A 15,552-nucleotide genomic window follows, 5' to 3' on the forward strand; every position below is an offset into this window, starting at 1 on the left:
AACTCCATTGCAACATCGTTCATTGTTTTGTGCATGGTGAGGTAGTTCCCTCCACACATCATGCTGGCATTGGAAAGCTTCAGATTCTGAAGCATTTAGTAGCTTAGAATTTCACATTCGGGATGTTCAACCTGTGTTTATATGTATATTATCACATACAGTATGTGTGGGAATACATACACATAATGGAATGGCTCGGTGGAGCTCATTTTGTATGAACTACCTCACACACACTAGTCAGGTGTGTGTGTGTGTGTATGTGTATGTGATAAATTCTTTTTCAGGGTTCTTTGAAATAAGGCCTGATAGTCCTGTACCCTTATTTGTAAGGCTGGTCTCAGCAGAATGCCCTGCTGCCTGGACCTGTATGGACAGCAACCTTCAGGTCTGCTCATATCTGAGTCCTCTCAAACTGTTAGACCAACACACCCTTTGTGTGTATTATGTTCACAGATGGAAAACACACACACACACACACATACACACACATACACACACACACACACACACACACACACACACACACACACACAAACCCAAGAAGGAAAGGAGTGTATCTTTCCCTCTTTTATTTTATTTCAAGTCTATTGAATTGGAGATTCAAGGTTGCTTCTTTACACCTGAAAGGCTTTGAAAATACTCCCTGTTTGCTTTATGTGGCTCCGGGGAAAGGTGCCTTTCTCCTTTATGTCCCAGTAACTCCTTCAAATCTGGACAAGACCTGTGCAGATGTAGACCTGAGGAGCCACAAAAGCCAGGGAAGGGAGGTTACCATGGTTACTAATGGCCATGTCATCCACATAATGGGACAGGCCTTGAAGCCCTTGGTGTGTGTGCTTCCCAAGAGGTCAGTGCAAGTCAAACCCCAGTGTAGCAGCTGGCTTGGCTTCCTGAGGAGGAAAGGAGGTGGGAGGAGGGGCTGCTTTGCTGAGAGATCACAAGAGCAGCCTGAAACATAAGCCTGATGCCTGCCTACCGTCTGACCAGGTGAGCTGCTCTAGAGATCATTTCAGGCACGGAAAGGGCCTCCCAAGCTAGCCTTTGATGTAAAGACTAGAGTCTCTAGGATGATGTGTCTGGTCCTGAAGGAACCCCTAGAAATTACACACCTCATCGTTGATGAACTTAAGCAACTTGGGCCAGCCATGTTGCTCCTTATTAACTCCACTATTGCATGATAAAAATGAGGTGCCTGGCAAATCAGTAAAACCCTCTGGAAGCTTTTCCTAGCCAGTTCCAGCAAGAGTTTAATGCGTTGTCAACCCCGGAGTACCATCACATTTTCTTGCAGAACTGCCAATGCATCCCGTCAAGGATATAGCCAGAAGAGGAGGTGCTAGTCATAGATAGGGATCTTGAGATCAACAGGAGTATCAACAAGCCACGTCTGTCTGGCTACCTTGGTGTCTTCCCTCTCTCTGACCGTTTCCCCACCTTCTTAGAAAGTCTAGCTGCCTTCCCTCTTGAAACAGAATAGTTCTGTTTTGTCTTGTCTTGTCTTGGTGTTTGTCTATGTGAATGCTCCAGCTGGCCCTGAGATTCTCCTCTTGATCTTAATCCATGATATGAATTTACAATGTTGCTATTTCTTCCCACCTTAGAGCGAACAATAGGTTCCTTTCCGTTCAGTTCCGTTCAACAATATATTCCGAGCATCCAGTGGCTGCCATGATAGATACAAAAAGACAATGGAGGGAGACAGATGATGCAGTTCCCACTCCCAACAGAGCTCGTCTGTGTGGGACGGTGAAAGGTGGCTTGGTTTCTGGTAGAGCACTGGCTGGAGATAACCAGAGATCCAACAGGTGTCCATGCCGGGAATCACAACTCCGCCCAACAGGACCCACGCCCGCCCATGCTGGAGCTATCAACCCCTCACATCTGGGCTGAGGGCAGAGATAGTACTCTCCATGACTAGCCAGTGTGGCATGTGATATAAAGGGGACATGCACCGTAGTGTGGGTACCCACTGGAGGCATACTCAGACTGGGCATTATGAAGGGTTACGGGAAGAGAGGATACTGACTCTGGGGTAGCTTTTTAGGAGAGCCAAGAAATTAGATAAAGAAAAGAGTCGTTCAAGCAGAAAGAGCAGCATGGGTCAAGGTCCAGAGATGGCAAAGGGATAGATAGTACATGTGAAAACCAGAAGAGGATTGTCATAGCCGGGAAGTACTGCGGGTTCTGTTAATGATTAAAAGAAGCAAACTGAAAACAAAGCTGGCTTCTATAGGAAGCCCATGCTACTCTGAACCAGCTGTGTTGGCTGAACTGAACACGAGGATACAAGTTACCCCACCACCGGCTAAGGTGGTACTCACTCATCCCCACTGCTGGGTGAGAGGTAGCCTAGGGGCAGCTCTCCCCCAAGAGAGATGGGACCACCTGTTGGCATCCCTCCCCCAAGGGTATGCACCATCTGGGTAGGCTATGATTACCTCATTCCCTGAGGCCTGAAGGAAACAGCTTCAAAGATCACAAGGATGAATCCTTGGGGAAGGAGAAGGAAAGACAGGTGAAGGTCTCTGGAGGAGGAGCAGCAGCGTGGCCTGCGATGCCCATGTTCTCACCTACTTCTCTGGCAGAGGCAACTCTATATAGTTTTATAATCCAAAAAGTGAGCCTTGGACAGCAAGGAGCTCACTCACGCCCCTCCATCCATCAGCTCAGCAGGATCCTAGATTCCCACTCTTCCTGCTACCCATCTGTTCTCTGTATTCTGACAGGCAGAAATGCCTCATTGCTGTTGGCCACCGTCCTCCCTCTCTCCACTCAATAGCTCCTCCACGGTCTACTCAAGGATGAGGAGAATTCTCAGGGGGTTGGAAGTTGACTGTTGAATTAACATCAGACCACTCAGAGATGTAGGACACTCCCTGTGTCCCCGTTTTCTGATTATGAGGTAGTGTCTCAATTGTCAACTGCAGATATTCCTGAACTAGATACTGGAGCTGTTCAGCATCTGCTGTCGACACATACTCATGTTGGCCTCCTGACAGTTCAGGGAGCTATGTTTTAAAGGATGGGCCTGTAGGTCACACAGGCAGAAACATCTCAAAACCAGCCCAAGTCCTCACCAGAAGCACCCCTCCAAGATGTCCTCTAACTTACAGGGTGGAAAAAAAATTCTTCCTAAGTTATGGATCTCTTGAAATCCATGGATACTGCCTAACTTGTAAAGTGGGATTGAGGAGATGGTTCAGTTGATTAAACTGATGGTTGAGCGTTTCTGTACAAATCTGAGCACAGCATTGGCACATACAGGTCGTCCCAACACTGGGGAGACAGAGATGGGAGGATCTTAGAGCTCACTGGCCAACCAGTTTAGCCAAGCCTACAAGCTCCAGGTTCATGAAAGATCCTATTTCAAAACCTTTAGGTGCAGAATGATTAAAGAAGAAACTCAATGTCAAACTCTGACACAAACACACCAGATATATCTAGGAAATTGCAGTTATCTACAATAGAAACATGTATCATAATCTCAAAAATAATTGATGGTTTTAACCTTGTGAAGGTGTTATATAAAACCCAAGATGGCAGAACGATAGTGAGCCTTGAGACAAGCAACTCCTCAGGGTTCAAGGATTAGATTTTCCCCTATGGGACTAAGTTTCTCCCCACAAAATCAACCCCTGAACATTAACACCTTCAAGTCCCGTAGCTGTGAATTCCCCACACCAGGCTCACCTCAGCCTTAAGGTTAGGCACAACCATCAGCAATACTTCCCAGCCCCTAAGTAATGTAGTATTGATTCAGGCTTACGGTTTACATAATTTTTGATTTATCTCATTGATAGACATTGCTAAGAAAGAGGTCGAAAAAATATACTTCCTCCGTCCCCCACACCTCCCCCCCCCCAAAAAAAAAACTAAGTCGACCTATTTAGGCAAGACATTCTCAAGCTTATGTCTGAATGTCTGATCGGATGAACTATCTTATTGCTGCTGCTGCTACTGATGATGATGATGATGGTCCTGATGGTGATGATGATGATGTTGATGATGGTGGTGATGGTGTGATAATAATGATGTTGATGGTGTTAATGATGGTGATGATGATGGTGGTTATGGTGATGATGGTGATGATGGTAAGCTTCCATTTATTGGCATATGCAACATGCTTACCTTTCTCTGAAACATATCTAGTAAATCTTGAACCTTCCCACCATCTAGGGAGGCAGGCACAGCCTTTCCTCCATCTCATAGAGCACAAAAGCTAGTAACACTTGGAACCCCCTTTCGTCTGGCAGGCCAGTGTCTAATCACTGGGGCCAGCACCTACTTCAGTGGTAGCACCCATTGCCTTGCCCAAGCCAACAAACAGAATGCAGGCATACTGTGCTTGGGAGTGGAAGCTATGATAACGTTCTGTCTTAATTGCTTTCGTGTTACTGTAAGCATATACATAACAGAGACAACTTAGGAAAGGGACATTCATTACTGGTTCATAGGAAAAGCATGGGAACAGGGTCACCTCCATCCCCAGCAGTGACTTCATTACACTGTGGCCCAGGAAGCAGAAAAACAGCTCAGAACCACAGCAGACATATCCCTCAGGGGCTTGCCCCCAGTGGCTTACTACCGCCAGTCATTTCCTACCTCTCAAAGACTGACAGCTTCTGAGAGCGGGCCATAAAATGGGAAATTGGGCCTCAAAACACAAAGCATAGCACATTGCTCAGCAAGAGCCTCAGAGAGCCCACTTCATGCCAGGCACTGTGAAAGTGCATGGCTTTGCCAAAAAAGCCAACCCACAGCCCTACCCGGATCTCAGCCTAAAAAGGTAAGACATGCATAAAACAGAAATCTGTCTGGATTATTCTTTTTAAAAAGACTTTTTAAAGTTTTTATTTTAAATTATGTGTACAGAGAGGATGGGGCAAAGGAGGCCGGAAGAGGATGTTAGATCCCTTGGAGTTGAAGTTACAGGAAATTGTGAGCTGCTGCTCTTGGATTCTGGGAGCCAAACTTGGGTCCGCTGCAAGAACATTATGTATTCTTAATCACACAGCCCCCACCATCTGGACTCTTTCATGAGAGCTATGCACACAGAAATTGGAGGAACCCTGAGGGAGAAAGGTGGCCTTTCTGGTAAAACCCATCCACAGGCCACATGCACAAGCTCTCTTCTCATTCAAACAAAAGAAACTCAGAAACCTGAAACAGCTCACCAGGATTCACTCGGCCAGTGTCTAAATTTGGCTCAAGATCTCCAGCCACTATCTTCACGGCCTCCAGATTTCTGACAGTTTCCAACTCTTGATGATTAGCGATGGCTCAGGGAAGGTGTGAAATTTGTTGAAATGTCAAAAAAAATTGGAATAATAATGCCATGCCTCAGCTTGTTAAAATACTTAAGGCTGCTTAATTGTTGCATGCTGGCCCCAACTTAAGGTCTAGGGGAAAAAAAAATATATATATATATGTGTGTGTGTGTGTATGCCTCACACACTGTTCAGATTAGCTGTCAATATATAGATGAATGAATGAAAACAAATGAGTGGATGAATGAGAATAAATGAATGAATGAGAATGAATGAATGGATGAATGGATGAATGAATGAATGAATGAATATACACTAATCATTAGTTTTCCTGCCTCTCTTCTTCACTCGACTCTTAAAGTCAGGGGCCCCACCTCACCTTGTCAGTCAGTCCCTGGTTCCCTGTGCAGAGCTGAAGGAGATGCTCAGTCATGGGTGTCTTCATCCATCAGCTATAGTAATGCAGGCTGGAGAGCTTTGAAAGAAAAGAGGCTGAGTTGGGCTATACTTCTGGAAGTGCATGTTGAGTGACCATCTGTTGATAGCCTTCTTGCTGGTAGAATCCCAAAACAGTTCAGAGACAGGAAGCATAGAATGTGTGGGTGGGTAGGTGGGACAGAAGGGGTGAGGGAAGGATCAGAGAGAGAGAGAGAGAGAGAGAAGGGATCATGGTGTATACATGAGTGTGTGTTTCCTGATATCTATCTTAAGTTTTAATTATAATTACTGAAACATGTCATTTATACATATTTATGGTTTCTAAGTGACATCCTTGGACATGCTTTAGTTATGTCCCCCCTTCACTCCCACGCCCTCTTTTTACTCCCTCCTAGTCACTCTTCTGCCCCAAGACTAGTGCTAGCTTGTTTTGCTCTCTCTGCTTGTATTGTTTGTCTTTCTGTGTCTGGGTTATTTCTCTTAATACAGTGAGCTCCAGACCCATCTGTGACAAGATTTCATTCTCCTTTATGGTAAAATGCTCCGTTGTATCGCATGCACAATATTGGTTTCTGTCTGTCTTTTGATAGGCACATAGATTTACTGCATGGAGACACCTGGCTCTTGTGGACCATGCTGCAGTCAACATGGCTATGTAGATATCTCTAGTATGTATTTCCTCTGGGTCCCTTTGGCTATAGCACTAGATCAGATAGTAGTTCTATGTTTTTAGGTTTTTGTTTTGGTTGAGGGTGGCCGGATTTGATTGTTGTTGCTTGTTTGTTTCTGAGAAACTTCCATGCTTTACACACAACACTGTCATTACAAAGTGTACATTTGTTACATATTGTTCATTTGTGCAATCGTTACATATTGTACCAATTACCTTTCTTGTTGCAACCAAATACCTGATTAGAAACAATTTAAGGGAGAAAGTGCTCATTCATACTTACAATTCCAGGGGATACATCTTATCATGGTGGGAAACTCACAGTGTCTGGAGCAGGGACCAGCTGGTCACATTGCAGGAAGCCAAGAGAGATAGGATGAGACCCTGAAATAAACAGTAAGGGCCGGATCCAACAACTCACATCCTCCAACAAAGCTTCCACAGCCTTCCAAAGCATCATTACTAGCTGAGAACCAAGTGTTCAGGCACATGAACCTATGGAGGACACTTGATACTCAAGCCAAAACACATACTTAACACAAAACAGTATAGTCGAAGTATAACTTTTCAGTACCTGTCTTAGTTAGGGTTTTTCTGCTGTGAACAGACACCATGACCAAAGCAACATTTATAAGAACAACATTTAATTGGGGCTAGCTTACAGGTTCAAAGGTTTAGTCGTGGCAGGAAGCATGGCAACATTCAGGCAGGCATGTTGCAGTAGGAGCTGCGAGTTCTACATCTTTGTCTGAAGGCTGCTAGGAGAAGACTGACTTCCAGGCAGCTAGGAGACAGGTCTCAAAGCTCACACCTACAGTGACACGCGTCCTCTAACAAGGCCATACTGACTTCAACAAGGCCATTCCTCCTAATAGTCCCACTCCCTGGGTCAAGCACATTCAAACCACCGCAATGCCCTATGAAACCAACACTCTCAGATGGCTTGCTTTCTTGGTATATTTGCTCTGTTGAGGTAGTCTAAAACTGAATCCATAAGATTGTCAAGTGATGCTTGTATGATTGACTTCTCATGAAACTCCTGTAGCTCCCCAGGAAAGGGAGAGAGTGACAGTGAACACGGCCAAAGCACGTGTATTACAGCAACCGTTGAGTTGCTGTGAGGCCCAGTGAGGATCCTATAACAGAATCCCAGAATGCTTATGTAACAGATTGTTTTTCAGTTATGAAGGCTGGAAGTTCATGGTCACAATGTCAGAGCCACTAGCATCCAGTGAGGTTGCACTCCTTGGTTTACGGAAGGCCGCCTTCCCAGTTCATGTTCACGTGGACTCTCCACTGTGTGCTCACACCCCCAGGATCTTTTTTCTCTGCTTACCCAGTTCTATTAGATTAGGACTCAATTGTTCTATACTTAACTTAAAGGTCTTATCTTCAAATACAGGACTATGATATACACATACAGTTCAGTCTATAACACTGAAAGAGCTTTCTGACTTCAACAAGGCCATTCCTCCTAACAGTAGCAGCTGCTGCTGCTACTGTTGTTGTTGTTGTTGTTGTAATTAAATGAGATAATACATGAGATCCCCTAGGCACTGGCATTAAGAGGGAGGCACCTGTTCAATAGAGACGCCTGTAAACATTTTTTCTGCCTTTCCATCTGGTGAACTTGGCTCATGACTTCCTGCCTTTTTCACTGACATTTTCTGTCATACTCTATTCATGCGAACTCATGCCATCCACTGACTGTATATCAAGTGGGGGGGGGGGGGTGAGAGGCCTGTGACAGCAACATGGGCTGGCACTGGCTGCTATTACCATGCCAGACACTGTTCAAGCACCTTACATGTGCTCATTCATCCTTCACAGTAACTCTGCAGTCAGCGTGAGCATCTTCACATATGGCCTATAGAAAAGAAGCAAAGAAAGATGACTTACCCAAGGTCATCCAGATAGAAAGTAGCTTGGGATTCAAACCCAAACCTAGAAGTATAACTCGATTGACCTATGGGCATATTGATGTAGGAGGTACCAGCCCATTATGGGCTGTGCTCTCGTCTATATAAGAAAGCTAAGCTAGCCTAGGGACCAGCAACCAGCCTCCTCCGTGATCCCTGTTTGTATATTCTCGACTGTGAACACAGTGAGTTTCTGGTGAGAAGCAATGTGGTGTGGACTAAAAGGCAGGCCTGCTTTCAAGTTCCTGCCTTGACTTCCCTCAATGATGGATTGTGATCTCAAACAGTAAGCTCAAACAAACCCTTCCCCCTTTAAGTTGCCTTTGGTCAAGGGGGTTTTATAACAGCAACAGAAATGAAACTGAAACGCCACTTTAAGAATCTCCCTGATAGGACTGAGATCTGATTCCACTGGAGTTAGATTCTCTTACACCCAACTGGGCTCTGCCGGCCAATGGAAGGGAGAAGAAGGAGCCCCATGGCACTCGGATGCCAACTGCCCTTGAGCCCCCTGATCAGCCTGGGGTGGGGTTTAGCCAGCCTATAGGTCTCAGCAAGTTCTCCTACCCAGAAACTCCCTGCAAGCCATCCTATAAATGAGAGCTTTGGCCAGGTGAGGCAAACTGGACCCAGGTCTGGTCTGAGGTCAGTTTGGAATGACAGTTTTCTAGTCCCCTTGAAAGTTGTTTAATCCCCTTTCACGTCAACTTAAGTTCTCTTCCTCAGTTCTAACTAAAGTCAGACCACTGCCCTCTGAGGCCAATAAGACAAATAATTCAGAAATGCTATAGAGAGGTTTAGACATAGGCAATGGAATGATGCTGGGGAGATCTAGAGATCTGCTGTCCTGTGGAAGTGCCTATAGACCCACAGTGAACAACCAGGTATTATATACTACAGATGCGTTAATAGGGCAGATTTCATATTGTGTCCTTACTACCGGGGGGGGGGGGGAAGGGGGGGAACAGGAGAGAGGCAGTTTGGCAGGGGCCAAATATGTTTATTATTGGGTTGGGTGACACTATCATGAACATGTGTAATCCAAATTCACCAAATTGTGAACATCGTTATGCGAGGTTTTGATTACCAGTAAAGTGGGGGAGGATTACCATCAGAATGTAATGTTAGAATCTAGCCTCTACTCGGTCACAAGACCTGCAGCAGCCTCCTGTCTCATTTTCACAGATAGCAACAGGCATCCTGCTGAGACATGGTCTCTGGGCCCCTAAATAATAGACAATCCAGTGCCAGGGGAAGTCAGAGTACATCAAAGCAACACACCCTTCTCTCCACATCCTTCCATGCCTCTGCCTGGGAATCAGAGAACATTGCTGCAGGCTCTTGCGATGAAACCCATCCCTATCCTCAAAGCTCTAAGAAGAGACTCCCTCCTTCGCCACACGGGCTCTGATTGTCTTCTGGTTCTCTATCGCTGGGGCCTGGGCTATATCCTCAGAATCTCCTCCATGCTTTTGCCTTTCTGTCTGTCTGTCCATGGCTATAAAAAAAAAAAAAAAAAAAAAAACCTCTTCTAATACACCTTTTGTTCCCCCCAGTAATCTGTCTCTGTGTCCTCTTGAACCCAACCCCATCCAAAACCTAATGATGACCTACAAAGGAACCACAGTTAAACTGAAAGCAGGTTTCTTTCCAACAGCAACAGAGGACCCATTATTATGGGATAAAATGGTTAGCAGAGAGCCAGCCCTCGGTGAGTAAGCAGTACACTTGCTTAGCCTGTCTATACGAAAAATTTTCAGGTGGAAGACCAAAGCCAGGCTCCCCCAGGCTCTGTGCTGCTGGAATCAGAATTGTGGCACATCAGTGTGACAGGCATTTTGACATGCCCCACTGCAAATCTGACACACTTTGTACTTTTTGAACTCTGGGTGTGTTGGAGTCAAGGCTCCCTTTCTGCTCCCTCACTGGTGAAACAGAATCCCAGCCTACATAGCTGCATGGCCCTAAGATGTTTTAACCTTTAGAGTCTAAGAGATATAACTGTCAGCTTCAGATAAGGGCACCATGGCTGTACATCCCCTCTGACCCCACAAGGGAAGTATCTTGCCTTAACAAATGTGTGGAGAGAGGCCGGTTTGGATGACAACCACCACGTGGACCACCCAAAGCATCACATGGAACTCAGCACTGTTCCGAGAAAGCTGGCCGGAGTATGGTGGGGACTTTGAGAGGAAACCGTACCAGACCCTCAGCTCCTGAGCTCCTCCTTGGAACGTGATAGAAAAGATGAGCCATGAACAGACATCTGCAAGGCATCAGCCACAGAAGACAGGGGACTTATCTTCAGCCTCACAGTATCACCAGCAGCCGGTTATCACTGAAGTACAGGAGTGGGGTAGTTTGGGAGATGGACAGACACATAGACAGACAGAATAAAAGAATATGTTATGGGAAAATATTCACCATCTCTCTCAGGTAGTGCAGTTTTTCTCTCCCAAGTCCTCGGGAGCTGGAGAGAATGTCACATGGTGGGGAAAAAAAAAAAAGAGCAGTCACATGATCACATGATTCTGGATTGGTTTGGGTTTTTTTTGTTTGTTTTGGTTTTGGTTTTTTGTTTGTTTGCTTTTATGTTTCACCAACATGTAGAGTTCTAGGGAAACAGATTTTGCCAAAGAATTAGTATTTTCACCATGATAAATTATCCTCAAGACGGATGTGGGAGGTGGGGAGGCTTCCTGTCTCTGGTTTATATTGAGGTTGGATTTCCTTGAGGCAAAGCCTTTCCAATGGAGGCCATAAGAAACTGTGCCTAGTGACCTTGCAGTTTCCTCCAAAGCTCTTGGGGGTACGGTGACCCACAGGGCATGCATGCTCTCCTGGGTGGTATCCAACCAAGCGATAAGACTCCCAAGGGAGTTAGCAAGAGCCACACAGACACAGCACAGTGATAGGTTATAAAGAAAACAACCAAGGCTCCAGTGCAGGCTTTGTCACTCCCCTGTACAGCTCCACACTCACTCCTCTTCCCACTCACTAACAAATGCCTGTTGAATATCCCATGTGTGCACTACAGGGAGATGGTGGCTGGGGTCAGCACCAAACACTATGAATACCACAAATGGCCTGACTGTTTCACACCAACGTACAATCGACCAGACAACTGAAGGCAATATGTGACAGCCACACTAGAAGGTGTCTTGGCTGTGTGACTCGGGAGAACCCCATGTGTGATGAGGCCAGGGGCTGGAAGCACAGTGAGCTGGTATAGTGGGGGAGAAAAGGCATAGAAAGTAATCTCCAGTTACATCCAATCTCATTCCTGTGGGGCCTGAGGCTTCATGGAGACTGGGGTCTTGTCCCCATTGCAGCATGTGAAGGCGGGACAGGGAGGAAACAGAGTGGCTCCCGAATGCCCATCAATAACATGGAAGTAGGATGATGCCCAATGTGCCACGGCCTCTGATCAGGAGCCTGATGCTGGCATATACTGATGGAAGAATGACTGTTGCTGATGACGAAAGGGGACCTTGGGATCAGAATTAGCTCTATCTACCATGCTTCCTTCAATGTGCGCACATCAGGACTGTGAGAAACACAGGCTCATCCACTCTTACTTTACACCTAGCAGAACTTTGTACTGTTAAAGGAAATAAGACTAGCCTATGGGGCGCTTGCTGACCAGCTGGCCTTAAGGTTTGAACCATGAGCATCTGATGCCTGTACACAGGTGTCCCATTTGCAGGCTCACTTTGACAGCTCTGCCAGTTACCATGTCCTGAGCCCTCCCATAGCCACATACTCTGGGAGCATCAGAGGAGAATTAGAGTCCAAGAGATCTGAAGAATGCTTTCAGGGTTTGAAGCCATGCACATGTAGTTGTGATAACTGAAGAACAAGAAAAAAGAGCTGGGGAGATGGGACGGTGGACCATGCCAGGAAACTTGGTAAGGTTGAAAAGGTTGGGAGCCCCAGAACCTCATACCAGAGGACGGCAGGAGCTTCACCTGCTTCTGACCAGTCCCCTGTCATGTGGCCACACTCCCTACATAGGAATGTGACCTATGGTCACATAGATCAGAACAGAGTTCTCCATGCTAATGCGGTATCCAGAAGCCCTGAGAGTTTAGCCAATAAGCTTCCCTTCCCAGATATTCCTTCCTGCAAAAGGTATTTAATCTCTGGCCCACCCTGAGGAAGTGACATATACCCATTTCTCACAATGAACAGTCAGTATGAATAAGAATGGACTGTCTCTTTCACCAAGAACCACCATAGGGAGCATAGAGAAAGACTTCCTTTGCAGAGCCAATGCCTAAGTCTCCCACAGAAGGCCCCTCCATGCTCCCAGACAATTGCCACTAAGCTAAGGACAATTGCTGATGGGGTAAGATGGAGTTCCCCATCCCCCAGCCTGGGCTCCTCATCGTATGTAGGCTGCGTTTTCCTACCCCCTGAGCAGTGTATCTGTGCTTCTCTCGAACCCATCACCCAACAGGGTGCAGGGTAAATGCAGCCTAGAGCCCCTCTGCCCAACTGAGTTCCTACACCCCAGCAGAGAGGCGGGACTTGGAACCACAGGAGGAGCTTTGTCTTCCTTTTTCTGGGTCAGACTTTCGGCCTGTCAATCAGTCCTAAGGACTTGCTCAACAATTTATCATCATCATCATTATACCCATTTTTGAAGTCTATATAAGAAAGGCTGCTAAGATGGTTCAGTTGGTAAAGGTGGTTGTCATGCCTGAGTTTGATCCCTAGAGCAGACATAGGATGGAAAAAAAAAAAAGAAGAAGCAACTACCACAAATTGTCCTGTGACCTCTGCATCACACACACACACACACACACACACACACACACATATACACATACACCTTGTCAGCCTATGCCTCTAAAGTTACACCTAAATGAAGACAAGCAAGGCAGTATCTCTTGAGACCCTGTAGGTCAGACTTTTCATGATTATAGCAGAATCCCTGACAAGAGTGACTTAATTTGAATTTTAGCTTACAGTTCAGAGTGGTTCAGGCCATGATAACTTGGGGCTGTGTTTCTGGGTCTGGGGTGTGGTGAAACGTGGTAGCAGTGGGAAGGAACGTGCGACTGACAGAAAGCAGAAAGAACCAGAAGCAGCCAGTGGTAACATACCCCCCCAAGAACCCTCCCAAAGTGGCCTGCTTCTTCCCATTGGGCCCCACCTCCCAAAGTATCCATAGCTTCCCAAAATAACCCAGCAACGTGGGACCAAGTGTTTAAACATAGATGGGCCGTGGGGGCATTTGAGATTAAACATAGCCTCAACTTAAAGGGCAACTGTCCTTCCTTCAAACCCCTTGAAGGCTTTGGAAGGAGTTCCCAGCCTGCAGGAGGTCTACGAAGAAGCCTTCCACCCCAAGAAATAGCAGTCCTCTTTCTGACTTCCCTTTGGTTTGTGTCATCCCTCTAGGGCAGCTGGTCTGAACCTCTGCACTGACAAAGGAGATGCTCTATCTTTGAAGAAAGAAGCAAGCCCCGCCCCAGCGGCTGTGGGCCACCTCACCAGCGATTCTGAGCGGAAGTGCTTCAGTGGTGCCTGGAGGCCACAGGAACTCCGGAGCTCTCAATGTCCCTCCCCGAGGCTGGGTGGGAATTGTTCATAGTGCCAAAGTCCTACTACTGCGTTTTCAATGGGTCCCTGTACATAGTCTTTGCCTTTGCTCCAGCCCCGCCTCTTGCTATACTGGAACTGATTTATACGATGTGGGAATTTTGTTACCTTTTTAATCGAGGGCAACTTCCTTTTCCAGCACTTCTGTGGTAAGGTGTTTGTGTTTTTTATCCCCAGGAAGGAGGGCTAACCACATTGCTTTTCTTTTCTCTTTCTTCTTTTCACTTTATTAATGAGGGGGAGGGAGCATTAGCAGAAGTACCGCTGTATCTACTGGATTTTAGGTAGGATGAATTTCTTTTTTAAGGTAGTTGGACATTTGGGAGATGTCTTGGTGGGAAGGGCTGAGGTTGGTCCTCTGGCTCAAGTCGGAATGGGCTCACAAGTAGCATCAAACCCTTCCCCGTTCCCCAGCTGCCTTTTGGGGACCCTGCCTCAGCCCCACACCGTGAGGTGGGGCTGGCTTCTCAACTGCTTTGGATAATTGGGGGAACAGGTGGCTGCCCTCTTTACAAATCTTTTTAACATACCAGCAGAAAGGGCTCCCATGGCGGATGATGCCACCACTACTCTTAGGAAATTAAGAGAGAGGTCTTCCTGACTAGATGGTACCAAGGTAAACATCTCTGCTTTTCTTTTCTCTTCTCACCGCCTTTTCTTGGTGTGGCTTTTGATAAGATTTCAGCTCAGAGCCTCACTACGGATTGATTTGTTGTTGTTGTTGTTATTTGTGTGTGTGTGTGTGTGTGTGTGTGTGTGTGTGTGTGTGTGTGTGTGTGTTGGGTCAATTTTAGATACCTGAGTGCACTTTTTTTTTTAGTTAGTCCTAGCTTTTAAAGAAAGAAAGCCAAGAGATATATCTCATGTAAACGTCAAGACATGGATTCTGTTTGCTGTCCTTGTCCCCTTTCCCATACCCCACAACCCCTTGACCCCACTTGAGTACACTGCACAAATTAAATGCTAGGGAGTTTGAATAAAAGCAGTTTTTCTAACTTGTTGCTCATTTGTTGTAACTCAATAAAGCAAAAACTAAACGTTTTTATAACCTTCCCTCTGTTCTTTGTTCTTCATTGTTGTCTGGACCTCCCACTGACAATTCATTATAGCCGTTATTTTTTTAAGGTTTTTTTTTTTTTTTTTTTTTTTTTTGGTTAAGTGGGTGAATGTGTGTGCGTGCACACATGCACAAACTCACAAATAGCCATAAACTGTTTTTTTTTAATGATCCATTTTGTTCATATTCCTGTGATCAAAATTCAAGTCATGGTGATAACCTGGCTATAAGAAAAGCTGGTCACGTAGCCAAGAATCAGCAGGAAGAATCCTATTCCTAAGAAGAAAGGGGAATGAATATCACAGTCAGACAATCTACCACAAGTAGATTCAGACATATCTGACCTCAGAGTCCACCTCTCTTCCTAGTTAGAGGAGCTATCACAAGCTCCTTTGCATTGCATCTGGTTTAATCCGAGAATCATGACCAATGTCTTCCTGAACTTAGAACATATTCAAGACTCTCCACTGTCAAAGCCCACTCTTACCCATGATGTCAAATGTCTCTAGTGTCTGTCACATACACCCTTGTGGTTGCTATCCTTACTGAGGCATCTCCCCACAAGACAGCAATGCCTGTGGGTTGGCAAACAGT

At 45.9% G+C, this 15,552-nt stretch overlaps 1 protein-coding gene across 1 annotated transcript in view; it reads left to right on the forward strand.

Annotated features, from left to right (window-relative positions):
- Window positions 1-14,954, forward strand: part of Zhx2 (zinc fingers and homeoboxes 2) — a 149,267-nt gene extending 134,313 nt beyond the window's left edge. The window contains exon 4 of the mRNA XM_034516705.2: window positions 13,701-14,954. The gene's annotated coding sequence lies outside the window, so the exon portion shown is untranslated. The remainder of the gene's footprint in view (window positions 1-13,700) is intronic.
- Window positions 14,955-15,552: the final 598 nt, after the last annotated feature.

The sequence above is a fragment of the Arvicanthis niloticus genome, chromosome 13 (assembly GCF_011762505.2).
Source record: "Arvicanthis niloticus isolate mArvNil1 chromosome 13, mArvNil1.pat.X, whole genome shotgun sequence".
Classification (NCBI taxonomy): domain Eukaryota; kingdom Metazoa; phylum Chordata; class Mammalia; order Rodentia; family Muridae; genus Arvicanthis; species Arvicanthis niloticus.